This window comes from Pinus tabuliformis, chromosome Q (assembly GCF_031772625.1).
Source record: "Pinus tabuliformis cultivar Carrire ecotype Pingquan chromosome Q, CPIR1, whole genome shotgun sequence".
In the NCBI taxonomy this organism is placed as follows: domain Eukaryota; kingdom Viridiplantae; phylum Streptophyta; class Pinopsida; order Pinales; family Pinaceae; genus Pinus; species Pinus tabuliformis.
Window position 1 is genome coordinate 271,229,497 of NC_142296.1, and position 6,000 is coordinate 271,235,496.

Sequence of the window (6,000 nt, forward strand, 5' to 3'; positions counted from 1 at the left end):
ATAACTAATGTTTGCCAATATATCCCCAAAAAAGTGACCAGAGATCAAAATCTGGCCCTACTTAGGGTAATCACGAAAGAAGTAGTGGAGGAAGTAGTAAAAAAAAGAGCGAAGAACAAGGCCTCGGGGCCTAACAGATTTACTATAGAACTCTACCAAGCATCTTGGAGCTTCATGAGCCAGGACCGCGTGGAACTAGTGCAAGAATCAAGATGTACGAAGTGCATGCACTCGGCTCTAAACGCCACCTTCCTTGCTCTGATTCTGAAAATGGAGAACTCAGAAGAACCCCAGTGCTTTAGACCAATATCTCTATGTAATGTAGTATACAAAATATTGGCTACAATAATTGTAAACAGACTAACACCAATCCTTCCTGACCTCATAGCTCAGGAGCAAACTGGATCTATCAAAGGAAGACAAATAACAGGTCGCATAGTAATCGCTCAAGAGGTAGTACACTCACTAAAAAAGTTCTAAAAACAAAGGTATGCTGATAAAATTGGATCTAGCGAAGGCTTATGATCGTCTTAGTTGGGAATACTTGGGAGGTATCCTAAAGGCTTATGTCTTTGTTGAGAGATGGGTGAAGTTGATAATGTCAATGGTTAATACCCCGGTGATGTCGGTCCTACTAAATGGATCCCCATCGGAAGCTTTTAACCCTATGAGAGCTCTTAGATAGGGAGATCCTCTCTCCCCGTTCCTATTCATTCTTGTGACAGAACGTCTGGGCTGGCTGGTGAAAGCACATCTGGCCAATGAATAGATAAAGGGATTACGCATATGGGGTAATGAAATTCCTATAACACATCAACAATTTGTAGATGATTTCATGCTCTATAGACAAGCTACTCTCAAGGGAGCCTAACATAATCTAAAAATTCTCTTAGAGTTTACGAAAGCCTCAGGGACAGAGATTAATAGTGAGAAATCAGAAATCTTCTTCTTTAACTCCCAGGTAGCATCCCAAAGATTCTTGGCCAGAATAATGGGATTCCAATTAGGAAGTTTTCCAGCTAAGTATCTTGGCATCATGCTCAATGAGTGTTAGCACAGAGTAGAAAATTGTGGACCTCTTATAGGTAAGACAGGAAAGAATATAGATAATTGGATATTTAGGGCTTTGAATACCCCTAGCCAGATAATCTTATTAAAATTAGTCTTGCAATCAATCCCAATATATCAAATGTCTAGCCAAGCCATCCCTAAATCCATCTGTCAAAATTAGTGGCCATGTTTAAGAAATTTTTATGGCAAGGAACAAGTAAAACATTAAAATGGGCATTTCTCTCCTGGGAATGGCTCAACAAACGTATCAAAGATGGAGGATTAGGTTTTCATGACCCTTACACCCTCAACCAAGTGATGGAAGCAAAACTATGGTGTCACTGGACACAAGGAGGGCAGGACCTGTGGAAGAAAATATGGGAGAAGAAATACGAGGCAGCAAAGATGCCAGAAGATAGGATGAGAAGCCAAACAGAGAAGAAAGGATCAGCAGTATGGAACTTCCATAGAACGAGTAACAATCTAATAAGAGATTACAATTTTTGGGAAGTAAGAGAGGGGGACACTGCCACGTTCTGGGAGGAATCTTGGCAACAACGAGAAAGCTTCTCCATAAAGAAGCCCTCTAAGAAATCGATGAATTTACCTCTTGAACAGAAGGCGAATTGGTCGGAAACTTCTGGATGCCAAGTACAGGGAAATACTGGCGAAATTGGAAGAAAAAAGATGACTGGGTAGAAGCCCCAGATATACCAAGCTGGGAAATTTACAACAAAGAAATGGCATCGAGGAAAGTTGTGGTAAAAATAGGGCAGGACATACTCCGATGGGGAACTCAAATAAAAGGAATACCCTCTATAGCAGAAGGTTATCATTTAAAGGCAGGGCACAATAGACCGACAGAATAAAAAAAATGGAAAAACATCTAGAAAATTAAGACTTGGCCTAAAGTAGCTTTCTTTCTCTAAATTTTCCATCATGGTCGTGCACTAACTTGGGATCAAATACGGATGAAACGCATGCAGGGACCCTTGCGATGCGCACTATGCAATAACAAGAGGAGATGCTGGAGCACCTAACCAACAACTGCATCATCAACTGCAACCTGTGGAGAAATCACCAGTAAATGTTTGAAAACAATCATAGAAACTACGATAATAGAAAAAATACTCTGGAAAATTGGATAAGAAAACCTTACCGGAACCAGATCCTAAGCCGCTCATGGATGTTGTCCATATGTCTCATGCTATGGAACATCTGGAAGGAAAGAAACAGTGTGATATTCAATGAAGAAAGGAGAACCTCGGTCGAAATATGGAAGCAAACAACAGAAAATATCAGAGAAACTATTTTAGCAGAACGGTGGAATGATGAAGACTAGAAGATCAACCAAACAAAGGAGAGAACCATGCAATGCCTACAATTAAACCAGAGCATGACAGACATATCAAAAAGTAAGCCTCAAACCAGAGAGGTCAAGGAGATTAGCACTTCTAGGCATCCACCCCAAGGCTTTGTCAAGCTAAACTTTGACGGGGTAGCAAAAGATAATCTAGGAGAAGTAGGAATAGGGGGGTTATTCAGGGACGATGGAGGAAACACTCTGAGAATTTACGCGATCGATTGCAAAGAATCAATGAACAATGAGGTGGAGTTACATGTGCTAAAACATGGACTCGAAATTGCCATCTGTGAAAAGTACTAGAATCTTTAGATTGAAGGTGATTCAAAACTGGTAGTCGCATGGTAAAACGACCACAAAACGTTACACCAACGGAAAATATTAGCTGGATCTAGAGAACAACATGGTTGACCAATGAAATAGGGAAATCGATAAACAAAGTCGACTATATTCTCCCCACACATGTAAAGTGAAAAGGAAACAGACCAACAAAGTGGCTGGCTAATTGGGGGAGTCGAAATAGTGGAAGGTCGATGGATCTCGGAGGAACAGAGCTCCCTCAACCAGAAGAGAAGGCGTAGCTACAGAAACTCCTAAAAGTCAATAACAATGGCAATAGGGATCTAGAAAGGAATGTTTAGGAAAAGGTAGTAAGTGGAAGAAGCGGGGAAAGGACACAACCAATGATGACAGAAAGGACACACGAGCAAAATGAAAGGAGTAAGAGGAAAAACGGGTAGCTGACGGAGCAAGGTAGGGATGGATCGCATCCCCAGAGGCTAGCAGAGGGGCAATCAAGGAATGAGATGGTTGAGGGCAAGTGTGAGGTTGGTCAGAGGGTCAGAGAAGGGACGGAAAGTGGTAGCAAAAGGGTAGATAGGACACAGCAAGAGCAGCCGGGAGGACGTAGGCAGTGATGTGGAGTAAAGACAAAGAAAACGGTCGAGGAACATTCCGAGATGAGGAATCTGGAAAGTGTGCCGGTAAAGAAACAGGACAATTGGAGTGTAGAAATTTTACCTATAGAATAAACCGATATATGCAATTTTCTAAAGCATAATACTTGTTCTACTTCTACAAAACATTAAGCGGAAGCATAATTGAATTCCTGAGCAACATCAAGTAGAAACAAGCATAACTGATAAAAAGAAATCAAACACATATAACACAAAATATATCACTCGGGAAATCACCAGCATAAAATCCCAACACTGCATTATCAATCAGGTGGAAATTCTCTTCAACATACAAAAAGAATAAGATCAATAGCTATCCTAGTCTCTCTGTACTCTGATGATCTTCAATCAGAAGATGAAAATCATGGGCTACCTAGGCCTCAATATATAGGCCACAAGTTCTCCAATCTCCTATAATAGATCCTTCTCCATGCAAGGAATACTTACTAGAAATATCTAAGCATCTGATAGTACATTGTCCCACATCTGATCTCAACTGGGTCTCTAACAGAACTGACATGCAATAGTAATCCATGAGTGAATTCTCAGTTATCTAAAATAATAGTTGTCACATGCATGCAAGCATTAACAAACTATATTTTATTATTTTAACAACTTGTTGAAATAATCTAATTGGACTTGACTAGTTAGAACTAAGTCAACTGATTCTCTCATTATAGAACTCATAATTAATTCCTCAATCAATGGAGGAAATTAAGGATAAATTCCTCAATCAGTTGGACAACTCATGTGCATGCTCACGAAGACTTCAAAATCGAATTTCCTTAAATAATTAACTCAACTGAACTAATTAATTAATATTTCCAATTGTTGTTAAGAATAGAATTAATTTTACTTCTTATAGATAGAGTAGGGACTGCTATAAATAGGAAGGGACCGAGAAATGCTATTTTTAGAACTTTCTATTTTTAACAGTTTCACCTCTCATCCAATGTCGCCAATGACCTCACTGGCCAAACTGCTATTTTTCAACATGCTATTTTTAACAGGTCTATTTTAGCACATTCTAAATTTAGCATTTCTTGTTGCACACTTTTCAACATGGAGCTCAGAAGAGACAGAAGCAAAGGAATAACCCCAAGGGAGATTGATGTGGCAATAGTTACTTGCATGCAGTAGAGAATGAAGTCAGTTGGAACGAAGAAATGTGGTAGACGGGAGCTACGAACAGAAAAAGGAGACAACAACAGTGGGGTAAGGTGGTATGTAGTCTCAACCTCTTACTCTGTCTTTTATGTTGTATCTAGAAGTAGTAGTCTAGGTAACATTCCTGAGAGGACCATGAATATTATATCTGGAGGCAGACAAAACCAGTATGTAGGAGCCATCAGATCCGAGCAATGGTGTCCACCTCTGACCAGAGGAGTAGGCCAGAAAGCTCAGGCTCCAAGGATAACTATTGGTCATCCGGGGAAAAATACCAATGGTCTCCTCAGGAAAGGAAAGACCAAATCTAGGAATTTTATTAGAGCGGGGAAGGAAAGAACCTTAGGAAGGTGAGGTACCCCTCTAAGTAGCCAGACCCAAGTACCTAGAAAATTTATAAAAAAGGCGAGAGGAAGAATTGGTAGGAAATCCTTGGAAGAAAAGAGAGAAAGCCACTTCCTTCGGCAGTCGGGAAGAAGAGACGATCTATACAGGACCTCAGAAAGATAGAAACATGGGAAACAAGGGGTACCCTTAGCCATGTTTAGTGTAGAAAAGGAAATGGGCCATTTCAAAGGCCAACGCTCGGTGCGGGATGCACCTTTACACCCTTATCCTTCCCTGGGAAACTAGAATCCAGACAAGGAAAGGGTGGTAAGTAACTGGATCAAAAATCAAATTCTAAACTGGGTTACTGACTTATGTTATCATGTCTTGATAGGTAAGAAACATTTAGTATAGTGCAGTGTTCAGTCCAGAAAGAAAATGGCCCCGAGGAAAGTGAAATGTGTACCAAAACAGGAAGAGGGTACCAACAAAACTGTGGAAAGGAGAGGCAGGAAAATTGAGGCAGAGCACATGATGAGCATTATAGATGCGTACATGGTGGGGAACCCACCTCAAATCAGGGAGCAGATAGCTAGTTGGGAGAGAGAGCTGAGATCTATCAACATGAACCAGGAGGTCCCTAGTGGAGAATGGGAGCCCATGGTACTGGACCCTGGCAACTCGTGGAGCAGCAATTCCCGCTTCACCATAACTCTACAACAATACTGGATAATGAAGCATGTGGTAGCCAGAGCCATGAACCTGAATAGGGCTACCCAGGAGGACGAAGAAGTATAAATGTGGCAACGGAACGAACAGTAAGAAAACCAGAACCAGGAAGAAATGGAAAACATTAAAGCTGTGCACCTCAAGGAAATTGCAACAATACAAATTCAGGCCTCTAGCAACATCCTCATCTTGGGGAGAATTGAACAGATTCTGAGAGACCCAATATGGACAATGGAGTAGAGAAGTGAGATCCCTAGATCAAGCACCAAGGTGCCTTCCCCTATAATTTCCTCCAATGAGGATTGATGCAGTATGTTAAGTTTGTTAGTGCTTTCTTTTTGTGATAAATTAGAATATGATGTATTACCTTAAAACAAAATATAGGATAATGAGTAGAGCTCGTAAGAA